Genomic DNA, 19080 nt, shown 5'->3' with positions numbered 1-19080 from the left:
ATCTTTTACCTCTCCCTTAACTGCCTAAAAGAATTTAGATAGGGGCCCATGCTCAGAAAGAGAGCTATTACCATAGATAACTTTCTATCTGAAAGACCTATCTGTATGGCAGGACAAACATCTAATTACCAAATATCTGTTCTTCTTACTGTCCTTTGAAGCTCCAGGTACCCATCCCATCCTTTAGCTCCCAACAGCATATAAACCTCAATTGCCTGACTTGCCTTTGGGTGTTATATCTTTGGGACTCCCATACTACCAAATTAAATTTGTTTTTCTCCCATTATCTTTTTTATGTCAATTTAATTATCTGACCAGCCAAAGTACCTAGAAGGGAAGAAAGGAAAAATTTTTTGCACCTACAATTTTATTTTATTCCTTGAATGTTTGATAGAATTCACTTGAACTTTTCGGTGCTTCCTTTGTGTAAAAATATTTAACACTTATTCAGTTTCTCTGGTAGTTATAGGAATATTCAGTCTTATTAATTTTTCTCAAGACAATTTGTATAACTCATAATAATTTTTCTTTGTATATTATTCAATGTATTAGTATTAAGTTATTTATAATATGTTTTTTATTCACTTTTGTATATATAGTAATTTCACCCTTTTAACTTCCAGCATTGTTGATTTGTGTCTTCTCTTGCTATTTTTGGTAGTCTCAACAAAATATGTTCAACTTGATTAATTTGTTCAAGGATCTAACTTTTGGCTTTCGTAATCCTCTTCATTGTATATTTGGTTTTTTTGTTTCATAGAGTACTGCTCTTGATTTTATAATTACATTTCATCTACTTTATTTAGTTTTATTAATTTTCCTTTTATTACCTTTTAAGTTACAAGCTTAACTCATTAATTTCTCTCTGTTTTCTTTTATATCGTGAGCATTTATGGTTATATTTCCTTCTATGTACCACTTTTAATATATCATTTGCTTCAATGATTGATATGTAGTGTTTGCCTCAAAGATTAAATTCTATGTTTTAGATCACCAGAATAGTTTTTCTTTGACCCATTTAGAAGTAATTTTAATCTCCAAATATATTAGGATATAATTTTATCTTTTCTTATTTACTTTAAAAAAAATTGCATGTGGTCAGAAAAAATTATTTGTATGATGCTAATTACTTTAAATTTTGTTTACACTTTTTTATTGCTTGGCACATGGTCAATTTTGTAAATATCCTTTTTGTGCTTGAGAAGTTATATTCCCTAATTGCTGGGTGCTGAGTTTGTAGAGGAAGAAAAACCCTCCCCTCTACCCTCCTTGGTCCTCTGGCTGGATCTGCAAAATAAACTTATAACAGATTAACAGAAAAAAAAAGGCATACAAATATATTAATTTTAAAAAAAAATTTTATTTATTTTTTATACAGCAGGTTCTTATTAATTATCGATTTTATACATATTAGTGTATATATGTCAAGCCAATTCATGTCACCATCACCGCCCCCCCCGCACCGCTTTCCCCCCTTGGTGTCCATATGTTTGTTCTCTACATCTGTGTCTCTATTTCTGCCTTGCAAACCAGTTCATCTGTACCGTTTTTCTAGATTCCACATATATGCATTAATATACGGTATTTGTTTTTCTCTTTCTGACTTACTTCACTCTGTATGACAGTCTCTAGGTCCATCCAAGTCTCTACAAACGACCCAATTTCGTTCCTTTTCATGGCTGAGTAATATCCCATTGTATATATGTACCACAACTTCTTTATCCATTCGTCTGTTGATGGGCATTTAGCTGGCTTCCTTGACCTTGCTATTACAAAGAGTGCTGCAATGAACAATGGGCTGCATGTGTCTTTTTGAATTATGGTTTTCTCTGGGTGTATGCCCAGTAGTGGGATTGCTGGGTCATATGGTAGTTCCATTTTTAGTTTTTTAAGGAACCTCCATACTGTTCTCCATAGTGGCTGTATCAATTTACATTCCCACCAACAGTGCAAGAGTGTTCCCTTTTCTCCACACCCTCTCCAGCATTTATTGTTTCTAGATTTTTTTTTTTTTAATTTTTATTTATTTATTTATGGCTGTGTTGGGTCTTCGTTTCTGTGCGAGGGCTTTCTCTAGTTGTGGCAAGCGGGGGCCACTCTTCATCGCGGTGCGCGGGCCTCTCACCATCGCGGCCTCTCTCGTTGTGGAGCACAGGCTCCAGATGCGCAGGCTCAGTAATTGTGGCTCACGGACCCAGCCGCTCCGCGGCATGTGGGATCTTCCCAGACCAGGGCTCGAACCCGCGTCCCCTGCATTGGCAGGCGGACTCTCAACCACTGTGCCACCAGGGAAGCCCCTGTTTCTAGATTTTTTGATGATGGCCATTCTGACTGGTGTGAGATGATATCTCATTGTAGTTTTGATTTGCATTTCTCTAATAATTAGTGTTGTTGAGCATCTTTTCATGGGCCTCTTGGCCATCTGTATGTCTTCTTTGGAGAAATGTCTATTTAGGTCTTCTGCCCATTTTTGATTGGGTTGTTTGTTTTTTTAATACTGAGCTGCACGATCTGTTTATATATTTTGGAGATTAGTCCTGTGTCCATTGATTCATTTGCAAATATTTTCTCCCAATCTGAGGGTTGTCTTTTCATCTTGTTTATGGTTTCCTTTGCTGTGCAAAAGCTTTTAAGTTTCATTAGGTCCCATTTGTTTATTTTTGTTTTTATTTCCATTACTCCAGGAGGTGGGTCAAAAAAGATCTTGCTGTGATTTATGTCAAAGGGTGTTCTTCCTATGTTTTCCTTTAAGAGTTTTATAGTGTCTGGCCTGACATTTAAGTCTTTAATCCATTTTGAGTTTATTTTTGTGTATGGTGTTAGGGAGTATTCTAATTTCATTCTTTTACATGTAGCTGTCCAGTTTTCCCAGCACCACTTATTGAAGAGACAGTCTTCTCTCCATTGTATATTCTTGCCTCCTTTATCAAAGATAAGGTGACCGTATGTGTGTGGGTTTATTGCTGGGCTTTCTATCCTGTTCCATTGATCTATATTTCTGTTTTTGTGCCAGTACTATCCCGTCTTGATTACTGTAGCTTTGTAGTATACTCCAAAGTCAGGGAGCCTGATTCATCCTGCTCCGTTTTCCTTTCCCAAGATTGCTTTGGCTATTCAGGGTCCTTTGTGTTTCCGTACAAATTGTGAAATTTTTTGTTCTAGTTCTGTGAAAAATGCCATTGGTAGTTTGATAGGGACTGCACTGAATCCGTAGATTGCTTTGGGCAGTATAGTCATTTTCAAAATGTTGATTCTTCCAATCCAAGAACATGGTATATCTCTCCATCTGTTGGTATCATCTTTATTTCTTTCATCAGTGTCTTATGGTTTTCTGCATACAGGTCTTTTGTCTGCCTAGGTAGGTTTATTCCTAGGTATTTTATTCTTTTTGTTGCAATGGTAAATGGGAGTGTTTCCATAATTTCTCTTTCAGATTTTTCATCATTAGTGTATAGGAATGCGAGAGATTTCTGTGCATTAATTTTGTATCCTACTACTTTACCAAATTCATTGATTAGCTCTAGTAGTTTCCTGGTAGCATCTTTAGGATTCTCTATGTATAGTATCATGTCATCTCCAAACAGTGACAGTTATACTTGTTCTTTTCCAATTTGGATTCCTTTTATTTCTTTTTCTTGTCTGATTGCTGTGGCTAAAACTTCCGAAACTACGTTGAATAATAGTGGTGAGAGTGGGCACCCTTGTCTTGTTCCTGATCTTAGAGGAAATGCTTTCAGTTTTTCACCATTGAGAATGATGTTGGCTGTGGGTTTGTCATATATGGCCTTTATTATGTTGAGGTAAGTTCCCTATATGCCTACATTCTGGAGGGTTTTTATCATAAATGGGTGTTGAATTTTGTTGAAAGCTTTTTCTGCATCTATTGAGTTGATCATATGGTTTTTTTCCTTCAATTTTTTAATATGGTGTATCACATTGATTGATTTGCTTATATTGAAGAATCCTTGCATTGCTGGGATAAACCCCACTTGATCATGGTGTATGAACCTTTTAATGTGCTGTTGGATTCTGTTTGCTAGTATTTTGTTGAGGATTTTTGCATCTATGTTCATCAGTGATATTGGCCTGTGGTTTTCTTTTTTTGTGACATCTTTGTCTGGTTTTGGTATCAGGGTGATGGTGGCCTCATAGAATGAGTTTGGGAGTGTTCCTCCCTCTGCTATATTTTGGAAGAGTTTGAGAAGGATAGGTGTTAGCTCCTCTCTAAATGTTTGATAGAATTCGCCTGTGAAGCCATCTGGTCCTGGGCTTTTGTTTGTTGGAAGATTTTTAATCACAGTTTCAATTTCAGTGCTTGTGATTGGTCTGTTCATTTTTTCTATTTCTTTCTGGTTCAGCCTCGGGAGGTTGTGCTTTTCTAAGAATTTGTCCATTTCTTCCAGGTTGTCCATTTTATTGGTATATAGTTGCTTGCAGCAATCTCCATGATCCTTTGTATTTCTGCAGTGTCAGTTGTTACTTCTCCTTTTACATTTCTAATTCTATTGATTTGAGTCTTTTCCCTCTTGATGAGTCTGGCTAAGGGTTTATCAATTTTGTTTACCTTCTCAAAGGATCAGCTTTTAGTTTTATTGGGCTTTGCTATTGTTTCTCTCGTTTCTCTTTCATTTATTTCTGATCTGATAGTTATGATTTCTTTCCTTCTGCTAACTTTAAGTTTTTTTGTTCTTCTTTCTCTAATTGTTTTACGTGTAAGGTTAGGTTGTTTATTTGAGATGTTTCTTGTTTCTTGAGGTAGGACTGTATTGCTCTAAACTTCCCTCTTAGAACTGCTTTTGCTGCATCCCATACGATTTGGGTCGTGGTGTTTTCACTGTCATTTGTTTCTAGGTATTTTTTGATTTCCTCTTTGATTTCTTCAGTGATCTCTTGCTTATTTAGTAGTGTATTGTTTAGCCTCCATGTGTTTGTATTTTTTGCAGATTTTTTTCATGTAATTGATATCTAGTCTCATAGCGTTGTGGTCGGAAAAGACACTTGATATGATTTCAATTTTCTTAAATTTGCCAACGCTTGATTTTTCACCCAAGATATAATCTATCCTGGAGAATGTTCCTTGAGCAGTTGAGAAGAAAGTGAATTCTGTTGTTCTTGGATGGAATGTCCTATAAATAGCAATTAAGTCCATCTTCTTTCATGTATCATTTAAAGCCTGTGTTTCCTTATTTATTTTCATTTTAGATGATCTGACCCTTGGTGAAAGTGGGGTGTTAAAGTCCCCTTCTATTGTGTTCCTGTCGATTTGCCCTTTTATGGCTGTTAGCATTTACCTTATGTATTGAGGTGCTCTTATGTTGGGTGCATAAATATTTGCAACTGTTATATCTTCTTCTTGGTTTGATCCCTTGATCATTATGTAGTGTCCTTCTTTGTCTCTTGTAAGAGTCTTTGTTTTAAAGTCTATTTTGTCTGATATGAGAATTGCTACTCCAGCTTTCTTTTGATTTCTATTTGCATGGAATATCTTTTTCCATCCCCTCACTTTCAGTCTGTATGTGTCCCTAGGTCTGAAGTGGGTCTCTTGTAGACAGCATATATATATGGGTCTTGTTTTTGTATCCATTCAGTGAGCCTGTGTCTTTTGGCGAAACATTTAATCCATTCATATTTAAGGTAATTATCGATATGTATGTTCCTATGACCATTTTCTTATTTGTTTTTGGTGCGTTTTTGTAGGTCCTTTTCTTCTCTTGTGTGTCCCACTTAGAGAAGTTCTTTTAGCATTTGTTGTAGAGCTGGTTTGGTGGTGCTGAATTCTCTTAGCTTTTGCTTCTCTGTAAAGCTTTTGATTTCTCTGTTGAATCTGCGTGAGATCCTTGCCGGGTAGAGTAATCTTGGTTGTCAGTTCTTCCCTTCGATCACTTTAAATATATTGTGCCACTCCCTTCTGGCTTGTAGAGTTTCTGCTGAGAAATCAGCTGTTAACCTTATGGGAGTTCCCGTGTATGTTATTTGTTGTTTTTCCCTTGTTGCTTTTAATAATTTTTCTTTGTCTTTAATTTTTGTCAGTTTGATTACTATGTGTCTCGACGTGTTTCTCCTTGCGTTTTTCCTGCCTGGGACTCTCTGCACTTCCTGGACTTGGGTGGCTGTTTCCTTTTCCATGTTAGGGAATTTTTCGAGTATAATCTCTTCAAATATTTTCTTGGGTCCTTTCTCTCTCTCTTCTCCTTCTGGGACCCCTATAATTCGAATGTTTGTGCGTTTACTGTTGTCCCAGAGGTCTCTTAGGCTGCCTGTATTTATTTTCATTCTTTTTTCTTTATTCTGTTCTGTGCCAGTGAATTCCACCATTCTGTCTTCCAGGTCACTTATCCGTTCTTCTCCCACAGTTATTCTGCTATTGATTCCTTCTAGTGTATTTTTCATTTCAGTTATTGTATTGTTCATCTCTGTTTGTTCTTTAATTCTTCTAGGTGTTTGTTAAACATTTCTTGCATCTTCTCGATCTTTGCCTCCATTCTTTTTCCAAGGTCTGGATCATCTTCACTATCATTATTCTGAATTCTTTTTCTGGAAGGTTGCCTATCTCCACTTCATTTAGTTGTTTTCCTGGAGTTTTATCTTCTTCCTTCATCTGGTACATAGTCCTCTGCCTTTTCATTTTGTCTATCTTTCTGTGAATGTGGTTTTCATTCCACAGGCCTCAGGATTGTAGTTTTTCTTGCTTCTGCTGTCTGCCCTCTGGTGGATGAGGCTATCTATGAGGCTTGTCCAAGCTTCCTGATGGGAGAGACTGGTGGTGGTAGAGCTGGGTGTTGCTCTGGTGGGCAGAGATCAGTAAAACTTTAATCCGCTTGTCTGCTGATGGGTGGGGCTGAGTTCCCTCCGTTGGATTTTTGGCCTTAGGTGACCCAGCAGTGGAGGCTACAGGCTCTTTGGTGGGGCTAATCATGGACTTTGGGAGGGCTCATGCCAAGGAGTACTTCCCTGAGCTTCTTCTGCCAGTGTCATTGCCCCTGCGGTGAGCCACAGCCACCCCCCGGCTCTGCAGGAGACCCTCCAACACTAGCTGGTAGGTGTGGTTCAGTCTCCTACGGGGTCACTGCTCCTTCCCCCTGCATCCTGATGCACAAACTACTTTTGTGTGTGGCCTCCATGAGTGCAGTCTCTGTTTCCCCAAGTCCTGTCAAATTCCTGCAATCAAATCCCACCAGCCTTCAAAGTCTGATTCTCTGGGAATTCCTCCTCCCATTGCTGGACCCCCAGGTTGGGAAGCCCGATGTGGGGCTCAGAACCTTCTCTCCAGTGGGTGGACTTCTGTGGTAAAATTGTTCTCCAGTTTGTGAGTCACCCACCTAGCGCTTATGGGATTTGATTTTATTGTGATTGCACCCCTCCTACCATCTCACTGTGGCTTCTCCTTTGTCTCTGGATGTGGGGTATCTTTTTTGGTGAGTTCCAGTGTCTTCCTTTCGATGAATGTTCAACAGTTAATTATGGTTCTGGTGCTCTTGCAGGAGGGAGTGAGGGCATGTCCTTCTACTCTGCCATCTTGAACCAATCTCCTCACAAATATATTAATTTTTAATTTTATGTGCATGGGGGTATCACAGAAGGAAATTAATGCCGAAATCAGCAGTGAGATTTGAGAGTTTATAGGGGAAAAGCAGGGGAGGGGATGAAAGGCCACTTATGGGAGAGCAAATGACTTTTAGGAAAGATAAATGAGCCCTTAGGAGAATGGATGGGAGATAATTTTTGACAATGTCTGTTCGAGCATGGTACTGACTTCTCTCCTCTTTTGTGGTAAGAGTCAGTCTTCCCTGGTTGATTAATCTCTGAAGGAGAAGATTTATGACAATTGCTTCTTTCTTTTTTTTTGGAGGATCTGTTTTTAAGCAGAGAAGGGAATTTCAGAGAAAGCCTCTTCTTAAATTCGTTGATTCTCAAATGTCTTCAGCTCAAAATCATCCTTATTTAAGAGTGGCATATTTTGGGGTGGCATATTTTGATCACCTGCAAGTTCTATATATGACCACTGAATCAAGATTGTTAACTGTGTTGTTTAAATCTACTCTATTCTTACTAAATATTTTTTCCTTGACTGATCAACAGTTTAGAAAATCATTTTGAAGTCTCCCACCAAGAGTATAAATTTATTAAATTTTCTCCATAGTTCTGTCAATTTTGCTTATATTTTGAGTCAACATCTTTTGATTTATACTACTTAGGATCCTTATATTTTCTGAGTCACCTGAACATTTTATCATTATGTAGTAACCCTCTGTATCTCTTATAATGCATCATATCTTCATATCTTAAGGTATATGTTGATAGATACTAATATAACTACCCAAGGTGGATTTGTGTGTGTGCATGTGCATGTGTGTGTGTGTTGACCAAAATTCTGTCCTTGAGCAAACTCTACTCAAGCTCCTCTGAACTTTTTTCAACTAGGCCTTGACTTTTGTACTTCTGTATTGCCCAATTTTAGCAAGAATCCTACTTAATCTGCTCAGCTAGAATCCCCTATAGTCCATATCTGGTCCTTGATATCTGTTGGGTTCCTCATCCTCTCCTGTCCCCCAGGTGATGTCTGATTACCCTGGCCTGTCTTAAGCAAGAATCCTATTAAGTTGGCTTAGCCAGAATCCTCCCTTACCTCTGATGTTTCCTCTTAGTAATGTTCCATTCAATGACCCCCATCCTGCTCCTTGGCTTTAAATTCCCATTTTCCTATGCTGTATTCAGAGTTGTGCCCAATTTCTCTCCCCTACTGCAAGACTCCATTTCACTGGTCTTCTACTTATCACAATAGTCCCACCTTAAATAAAGTCTTACTGTCTTTAAACAAATGTCATTGAATAATTTTTTTTAACAGTATCTGTATTTGTGTGTGTGTGTTTGTATGGGTGTGTGTGTGTCTGTCTGTGTGTTTTGGTTAGCAAATGCTTGGTGAATCTTTTTATTTTTACATTCAAATTTTTCTTGTCTCCCTAACTTGTGTTGCACAAAGGCATCATCTCCTATCCTTGGGCAGCTGGCCATTTAACATTCAGGTCTCATCATTACAGTAATGAGAGAATGATCCCAGGATAGCCATAAATTCCACTGTAACAACTCTCTGGTTTCCTGCTTCTTCTTTGTTTTTCGCCCTTGGGGATATCCTATCTTTTGTTTGAATACTATTATGAATTTGAAACAGCTGTTTTTAACCCAGATAGCATGTTTTGCATCATGTGGTGAGCTTTTAAAAATACTGAAATACTGATGAACCTCCAACACAAAATAATTAAATCCAAATCTCTGGGGCTGATATCCTGGCATTGGTATTTTTTAAAGCTCCCCAAGTTGTTAAAATGGCAGCTAGGTTTGAGAACTGCTAAGTTTGAGAACCTAGCTGCCATTATAACTGTAACAGGGAAGAGCTAAATCGGATTCCCTGTTCGATCTCTTTCTTTGACTTTAACCTTTGATTTTCGTTGCTTTTGTTATTAGAATCATACATAATGGCCGGCCTCAGGGAACCCTGCCCCTCTGCCTGAATGTTAAACTAAAGTGCCTCTGTTCAGCTCACAGGGAGACAATCTGACCCCACCTTCCTGTGAATGGCTGCAGAAAAGAAGAAATTAACACATCCCCTCACCGAGGCTGGCCATTCCAGGGGATGTTTTGCAAGACTGATGGCCCTTTTACCTTACTTCCTCACCGCCTCTCCCTCTCTGATTCTATAAAAAAAACTGGCATCCAGACCCCGATAAGATGTTTTCTGGGGACTCTAGTCCGCCGGCTTCTTGGTCTGCTGGCTTTCCGTAAAGTCATATTCCTTGCCTCAGCACCTCATCTCCGATTCATTGGCCTGTCACGTGGCGAGCAGAGCGAGCTTGGACTGGTAACATAACCACTTGGGGAGCTTTAAAAACTGCATATTTAAAAAACGCTTATAATCCAGGATATTTATATGCTGCATAATGGTGGGTTGTTTTTTTTTTAATTACTGTGCCATTTTGCCAGAAATATTAGTTAAATCTAAGTTTCATGTTTTAAAAACTGTAACCTTAAAATCTGACTAGAAGTTCTGGGCAATGTATATATTCAAAGAATTTTAGAGTGTAGATAGCTTTTGCTGAAACCCTGAAATCTTAAAAGCTATTGAGTAATGGAAAAATATCTTTTTTTAAAAAGTCAATTGAGAAGGCCTTGCTTTTTATCACTTTGAGCTTCTGCAGCACCCAACAACCCACAGCAGTTCTGTCTTTCTGTTTTTTTTTTTTTTTGGCTGTGCTGCTAAGCTTGCGGGATCTTAGTTTCCCCGACCAGGAATTGAACCTGGGCCCCTGGCAGTGAGAGCACCGAGTCCTGACCACTGGACTACCAGGGAATTCTGGGAAAAATATCTTTTGTCATGTTGGGGAGGAAAAAAATTTTCCTCTACCCTCCTAAGTTCTTCTGGTTGGTCTAAGAATTAAATTGATGTGAGACAAATTAATAGGTGAAAAACCAATTTAATTTTGTCTATACAGGAGGATCATGAAAATGATGTTCAGAGAGTTACCAAAAGTAGGCAGCTTTGATATCTTTTTACAAAAAGAAACGTTAAGTTTGTGAGGATTAGACAGCACAAAGAAGCTTAGGTTTGTGTGCCTAATTAGTGAGGAATTTAAGCAAAGTTTGGGCTTGGGGTAGTATCTTATTAAAGAAGAAACATGGTTTGTTTATACAGGCTTCTCAGCCTGAATTCCCTCTCTCTAGTGATAAGGGTGTCTCTTGTTAGCTTCCTGGTGTAAGGAGGGTACCCTTCACACATGGGAGATTTATTTCATTCATTCAGGGAGACAAAGGAGGGTCAAAGTGTTCTTTTTGAACCAGCTGATTTTCAAGTAACTTTAATTCAAAAAAATCAATATGCCATTAAAGCATATTTTGGGGCAGCCAGCCCTGGGTCCCAACAATCAGAAAAGTTAAAAATTTCTGTGGATTAAAAATTCCATAAACAAATTACAATTTAAATGTAAAATTGAGAAAAATATTTGGAGCACACATAATAGAAATGGAGTGACTCTCTTACAAATAATTATAGACTAATATCTTGATACTAAAAAATGAAATGTTCAAGTGACAAAAAAACAGTCTTATCTCCAAATAAGAATAATTCAAATAAAACAGAAAGGAAGTAAATATTCCTTTATCACATTAGTAATGGTGAAAAGATTGACTTCACACTGTCACTGTCACAATGTTGGCATGTGTAGGGGAGGAAAAATTTTCCTTGACCCTCTTATGGTTCCTAGCTGGGTCTGAAAATGAAACTGACAAAGATTAACAGGAGAAAAACATACAAATTTGTTTATGGGATACAAGAGCATTCATAGGGAAATGAAGACCCCAGGAAACAGTTAGACCTAAGTATTTTTATGCTAGGTTTGATAAAGAGTGTGCAGCTGTGCAGCAATATGGTAAGTTAAGGACTATGAGGAAACTATAGTAAACTGGGGAAAACTTAGCAAGGCCTGTTTGTTAGGATTCTTCTAGGTGTCCCCTGTCTTCAGACATAAGGATGCTCCTTTCCTCCAAGTGTAAGGAGAGCACCTCTCACATGAGGGTTTTATGACCTGTTTCTGGAGTGAAGAGCTAGGAGGGCTGGCTTGGGGTAGGGGGTGGAGAGGTGAGGAAGGTCAGCGTGACCTTCCTGATTTTACTGTGTCGACTTAAAAAAATGCACAACATGAGAGTTGAGAGTTCAGTTTTATTTGGGGCAGAATGAGGACGATAGCCCGGGAGACAGCATTTCACATAGCTCTAAGAAACTGCTCCTAAGAGGCAGGGGGTAAGGCCAGTATATATGTGATTTTGGTGAAAGGGGAGTACATGCAATCGAGCACATATTTTTTGCAGAAGGTTTCTGCTAGTCTCGTGAAAGTTACTGCTAGTCAAGAGGAACAGACATCACCAGGAAGGATTTTAGTGTTTTTCTGGATATGAGGAGATACAAGAATTGGGCTCATAAAGTCGGCTCCTGAAAATATCTAACTATCTGAAGACCTGTTCTGCCAGTTTTTCCCAGAGCACAGAGTGCCTCATTTCTGCTCTCCCCGCTGAACTCCTTTCAGGGGGTGTTGAAAATCAGCATCTGCAGCAGCACATGATTTAATCCTTGTAGAGGTCGATGGCAAGTGCCAATGGCAAGTGCCAATTTGTAGTTGACAACTGTTTTCTCAAACTCCTTCAGCTTAAAATATTCACTATCCCAAGGTGCTATAATTGTGGTAGCATCTCCTGAATCCCATCACAATGTAGGAGTGGAAACGTTTCCCCTTCTTCCCTTCTAGGTTCTTTAGCTGGTATAATAATGAAATTGATATAAGACAGAGTAACAGGAGAAAAACAAACAAAATTACATACATACAGAAGCCCCATAAAGATATGAACACACAAATGGCAACCAGGTACCTGAAGCTTATATAACATCCTGAGTTAAGGAAAGGAGTAGGGGTCTGGGGATGCAAAGAGGAAAAAAGCCACCTTAGAGGAGATGTTTAGAAAACAAAGTTTGCCCTGTTATGCAGATAAGTTTCATAGGTAAAAAGGTATCTCTGGTGTTAAAAAAAAGAAACAACAGGCCCAAGGTGGAGTCATTTGCTCCCAGAAGAGCAAACCAAGACTTAATTGTAGTTTCAGCCCCTTTCAGGAGTGGAATTTTAAGCTAATCAGTCTGGAATTTCCTGGCCATCACTAGTGAGCTAATCTGCTTAAGACCCCCTGCCTTCCCCTAACAGAAGGTAACTTTGCCCGAAATAATCCACTCTTAACTTCCCTGCACCACCTCCTTTCTGCCTATAAAAACCTTCCATTTTGTACAACTCCTCAGAGGGCCTTTCTACTTCCTAGGTGAGATGCTGCCTGATTTATGAATCACTTAGTAAAGCCAATTAGATCTTCAAATTAACTTGGTTGAATTTTGTTTTTTAACACTGGTAATAGCTCTCTTCCTTGTACAGGCCCCTTTCCAATGTAAATTTAGGCAGTTGAGGGGGAGGTGAAGAGCTTTTCCTGAATCTGCTGGGTTTTAATCTGTCTTTTCTTCATCTCAAAATAATCCTCATGCCAAAGTGGCATATTTGGGGATGACAAATCCTAGTCCCCTTCAAGAAGAAATTGGAGGAAAAAGAAAAATTGGTAAAATCTCTTTAGAGGACAAATAATACCTGTCAACACATAAAATACGTACACTCTATGATTCCGAGATTTCATTTTTGTCTAGTGAGTCCTCCATCTCTACTACCTCATATATTCACAGCATATATAAAAGACCGCCTACTGCAGAATTGTATTATCAAGACACTGAAAAAACTCTAAATTTACATCAGAAAGAGTCTATTTAAATACATTTTAGCATTTTTCTGCAACTGAATGAAGTAGTTTTGCCTCTTCTGATTTTGAGTGCAAAACATTTCATAGTTGAGTTTAAAACCTTTTGGAATATAAAGTTGAGTGAGAAACTCTCAAATGCAGAATAATGCCTTTTATAAATAAGAGACACACAGTACTGATATACATATGTATGTATATGTCTGGAAGATTTTTGAAAGGACAAACAAGACAACTGTGATAATGTTTACCTCTAAAATACAGGATTATGGAGTATGGAGCTAGTTAGAGGGAGCCTTTTCCTTTACTGAATATATGTACAATAAGAATTTTTACCCAGAGCAAATTTTATTTTCATAATCACTCTTTGAAAAGCAACAAAGGTCCTTTTACTTCTAGGTATTACATAATAAGTATGGCAGGTTAATGCTTCCACTGACCATGACTAAAAAAATTTGGATATTTTACAAAATCATATTTTAAAGGCATCAGAAAACTATGGGAGCAACAATCACTAAATTGACTAAAATTCAGAGATTGAAAAACTGAGCAGATTATTGGTCACTATTTTTCCACTGTGGGCATTTGCTGTTTCTGGGCATAAAGGAAGGGCCACGTCTGGAGAAAGAGAAACCAGCAGAGCTTTTATTTATTACATGGCTCTGGTGTGACAAAACTGGAAATTAGAGAGGCCTCAAATACAGGGGCTTTATTATGATCCTATGTAGGAAGGTAAATAGCCAAGCTAAAAGCTTCAGAAGGGCAAAGTAAAATGTCCCGTGGTCTCAGAGTATTTAGGAAAAAGAGACTAGCCAGGAGGAAGGGCCTGCAAAATCAAAACAGAAAAGAAATGAAAGCTCTAAAAGGAGTGATGAGTTCACACTGAGGCTGTACGGTCCCTTTTAACCTGGGGGCATTTATTAATGCTGGACTCACCTAGAGTTTACAAATGTAGGTTGGACCTCGTTTAGAAGGCCACTGTTGTGGGCAAAGATCTGCAGGGATTTTGGCATTCATGTGAGGCTACAATGACAAAACTGGAAATTTGAAAGGCCTCCAAAAAACATTGCTATTTCCTGCTCAAGACGTTTACCAAATTTTGAAGCTGAAAATTTCTAAAGGGCAGAATTGAATCTTTAACAATCTTCCAGGCCAAGGAGACAAAGCTCTACCAAGGTTTCAGCTGAAAACAGTGGAGGGACAATGCCATAAAATCACTGGTGATGTAGAGGTAAACAACCTTATGAAAATTTAAATCCAGTAAAAATCAACTCAATCCCTGATTAGATTGTCATGACCATCCCTTCCCCCCACATCATATACTATTAGCTTAATAGACAAAAGGTAGGCCACCTGTGGTAGAAGATAGCCTTATTTGGAGTTTCTATGGTTCTTTAATTAATAATGTTGGGTAAACAATAAAAATTATGACACATATAAAGACGCAAGATGATGTGACAGATGTCAAGAAAGAAAAAAAAAAAGATGTCAAGCACCCTCACAGGTGATCAAGATACTGAAGTTAATAGAAAATACTTTAAAATAACTATGACTAGAATGTTGAGTTTAATAGGGAAAATAAACAAATAAATGACTGGATTATTTCATCTTAGAATTGGAATCTATAAAAATAATTAAATAGGCATTCTGAAACTGATAAATACAATACCTGAAATTAATAACTCAATGGATGAGTTTAACAGCAGATTGGACATCGATTCCAGAAATGGTTAAATAGGAGCTAGGTTAATAGAAAATACATAAACTGAAGTAAAAAGGGGAAAATAAAATGGATAAAAACAGATGACAGATTAAGAGTCATGTTAAGACATATTCAAAAGGTTGAGCATATGGGTTGATGGCTAGCATTTTTAGCAATAAAGTATTTTAAGTTAAATATGGACATTTAAAAAATTTTATTTATTTATTTTGGCCATGCCACGTGGCATGTGGGATCTTTGTTCCCCGACCAGAGATCGAACCGGCACCCCCTGCAGTGGAAGGGCAGAGTCTTAACAACTGGAATGCCAGGGAGTTCTTTACATTTTTTTAGACACAATTCTGTTGCACACTTAATTGACTACAGTATAGTGTAAACATAACTTTTATGTGCACTAGGAAACGAAAACATTTGTGTGACTTGCTTTATTGTGATATTTGCTTTATTACCATGATCTGGAACTGAACCTGCAGCATTTCTGAGGTATGTCTGCAGTTCATTTATGTATGTTTAGAATTCTTAGAAATCATAACAGGAGAATAGTTTTATGGAGGAGCAGGCAGCTTTCTAGAGAAGATTTCTTTGGCACAAATGTAATATGTCAAGCTAACATATTTTGGGGTAGCATATCCTGAACACTACCAACTTTTTTAGTGTGTATTTTTGGCTGCGTATATTTGATAACCTCTTTGTATGTCAATAATTTTGTAGTATATTTTGCAGTAGAATGTGTTTTTTTTAATAGAAATTTATTTATTTATTTATTTATTTATTTATTTATTTATTTATTTATTTATGGCTGTGTTGGGTCTTCGTTTCTGTGCGAGGGCTTTCTCCAGTTGCGGCTAGCGGGGGCCACTCTTCATCGCGGTGCGCGGGCCTCTCACTGTCGCGGCCTCTCTTGTTGCGGAGCACAAGCTCCAGACGCGCAGGCTCAGTAGTTGTGGCTCACGGGCTTAGTTGCTCCGCGGCATGTGGGATCTTTCCAGACCAGGGCTCGAACCCGCGTCCCCTGCATTGGTAGGCAGATTCTTAACCACTGTGCCACCAGGGAAGCCCCATGCAGTAGAATGTTTTGAATGATAAGATAGTCTGTTTTTTTTTTTTATTTTTTATTTAACATCTACATTGGAGTATAATTGCTTTACAATGTTGTGTTAGTTTCTGCTGTATAACAAAGTGAATCAGCTATATGTATACATATACCCCCATATCCCCTCCCTCTTGCATCTCCCTCCCACCCCTCTAGGTGGTCACAGAGCACTGAGCTGATCTCCCTGTGCTATGCAGCTGCTTCCCACTAGCTATCTATTTTACATTTGGTAGTGTATATATGTCCATGCCACTCTCTCACTTCATCCCAGCTTTCCCTTCCCCCTCCCTGTGTCCTCAAGTCCATTCTCTATGTCTGCATCTTTATTCCTGTCCTGCCCCTAGGTTCTTCAGAACCATTTTTCTTTTTAGCTTCCATATATATGTGTTAGCATACGGTATTTGTTTTTCTCTTTCTGACTTACTTCACTCTGTATGATAGACTCTAGGTTTTTTCATACTGCTCACACTTTACATCATATAACCTACTTATAACTTAGCTAAAAATATGTCTCCCCTGAATGGAATGTAAGCTGTATGAGTACAGAGATTTTTGGGGGCTGTTTTGTTCACACTTCATCCCCAGTACCTAAAGAAATGCCTGACAAGTAGTAGCTGTTTGACAAATATTAGTTGAATAAAATAATAAATAAATGAATGATTATTGATTGTAAGCCAAATGTGAAGTTTTTTTTAAAGTTGATTGCATTCAGATGTGTCATGGTAAGTAGAAAATAGCCACTTTGCCTCAAATACCAGGAAGTAGTTCATAAGAGGAAATTGGTAGGCAGAGACAGAGAGGTTGTAAGGCAGCTCACACCTGAAGAGACCCCTACAAGCCCCACAGGCCCCTCAGGGCACTTAGACTTCTCAACAGCAGATCTGTCTATTTTAGTGGAACCAAGGGTGATCAGGCAAGCTGTGCCAAAAGCACTGTTTAAATGCAGTCTCACTGTTGTATATGAAGTCAGGTAAATTATGTAAACTCTTGTCAAGTATGAAACTGTATTACTTCATAGAACATGAAACTGCAATATTTGTGAGAACTTAATTGTCAGCATACAAATCCCATACACTGCTTTAGGGCTGTTACAAGGTGGATTTGATTATGTTAAAAAAAGTGCTTATAATATTAAATTTGAATTGTTACTTGTTTCTATCAATTTTCCTATGGTCTCATATGGAAGATGTTGGGACAATTACAGAGTTTATTGTAATCAACTCCTACTTACCAATGAAAGCCTTAAAGTAGTCTGAAGATAATTCAGACAAACTCTATCAGGAATTCCAACAGTTCAGTCAATAAAGGGAATAGAAACCTATGCTGTTTCTCATGTCAAGTATATTTTAGTAATACTATTTTGAATTGGCAACTTTGCATAATAAGATTGATAAAAATTTGAGCAACATAAAAAAATGAATACAAAGTTATCATTTGGGTTCAAAATTTATGACTGTACAGTCTTGTGCTTATCTCTTTTGTTTATTTCATTTTTATAATATTACTCCAAATGGGTTATATTTATTGTGCTTATCTAAGAAGATATAATTATATTTCCTGTAACTGCTCTAATTATTTATTTATTATAATACAAAATATGACAAAATATATGATGTTTTGTGGTGAGTTTTTTCCCAGTGGTATTGATTGGCATAAATATATTTGGGATATAATTCATTTGCAAACTCTGGTATTTAATAATTTATAATTTTAATAATTTAATGATTTTTATTTCTGTAGTTTATTTCTTGCTGACTTTACAGTTTTAATAAAAACTACTTTGGACTTCTTATTCAAGATGGCCATTATATCCCACATATTTAACACTCCTTCTGCCCTAGTTCTTGTAATTAAAAGAATATAATAATTTCAGTAAACTCTGGATCAGTGCTAGAAGTAGGGAAGGTTGCCAGCAACAAGCTCAAATTTCTAAAAGATAATAAAAGACATGATCAAAATATAGGAGTATTGCCATTACTTTGATATCCAAAGTATGCAAAGAAAAAAATCTCCAAAGGAGGTTATTCCAGGGAAAAGAACAATAGGAGCTAATGGGTTGGAAGAGTAGATAGCAAACCTACTAGCATCAGCACAATGAGGAGTTGGCCATGTCCTTCACTTAATCTTTCAGAAGACCCTTAGATAATCCTGCTTGTAGGCTAACGGGTTTTGGGAAATTGGCCATGTAAGTCATTCTTCTTGGAAAGAGAAGGGATTGATGCACTGTCACTAATGTTCCTAGAGCATAATACTAGAAGTCTCTGTCCATTCCATCCCAAGAGATGATTTATACAGGTTGTAAACAAGGGCTGGAAATGGGCACATATATTAATCTACAAAATTCTTATGTATCTCATTGTCTAGAAAGCATATATGCATACAACTTTTTAATGTTTCTATTATAGAATAGGAAAAAGAAATCTGTCTTTCAGTGCCTTGAATGGAGATGAAATTTAAATGTAAAAGTTGAATGTCATTATTGTGAATTAATACTACTCAGGAAAGTTTATAAATAAAAGCTGAGATCCAGACACTTTTCCCTTTCTAAGCAATTACCGTATGTGACTATGAAGCTTGACTTTGGGCTTGGCTTTCTCTTTGTCCATTCCTTCAATTTGGAGCACATAAAACACTACTGTGACTTCTGAAAAAAGAAAGAAAGAAAGAAAGAAAGAAAGAAAGAAAGAAAGAAAGAAAGAAAGAAAGAAAGAAAGAAAGAAAGAAAGAAAGAGAGAGAGAGAGAGAGGGAGGGAGGGAGGAAGGAAGGAAGGAAGGAAGGAAGGAAGGAGAAAGGGAAAGAAAGAAAGAAAGAGAAAGAAAGAAAGGAAGAAAGAAAAGAAAGAAAGAAAGAAGGAAAGGAAAGGAAGGAAGGAAAGAAGAAAACTCACTAACAGAGATCTGAAAAGCATTGAAAGTAATATCTGACCATTAATAT

This window comes from Eschrichtius robustus, chromosome X (assembly GCF_028021215.1).
Source record: "Eschrichtius robustus isolate mEscRob2 chromosome X, mEscRob2.pri, whole genome shotgun sequence".
Taxonomy (NCBI): Eukaryota; Metazoa; Chordata; class Mammalia; order Artiodactyla; family Eschrichtiidae; genus Eschrichtius; species Eschrichtius robustus.
Note: the sequence above shows the minus strand (reverse complement) of the source record.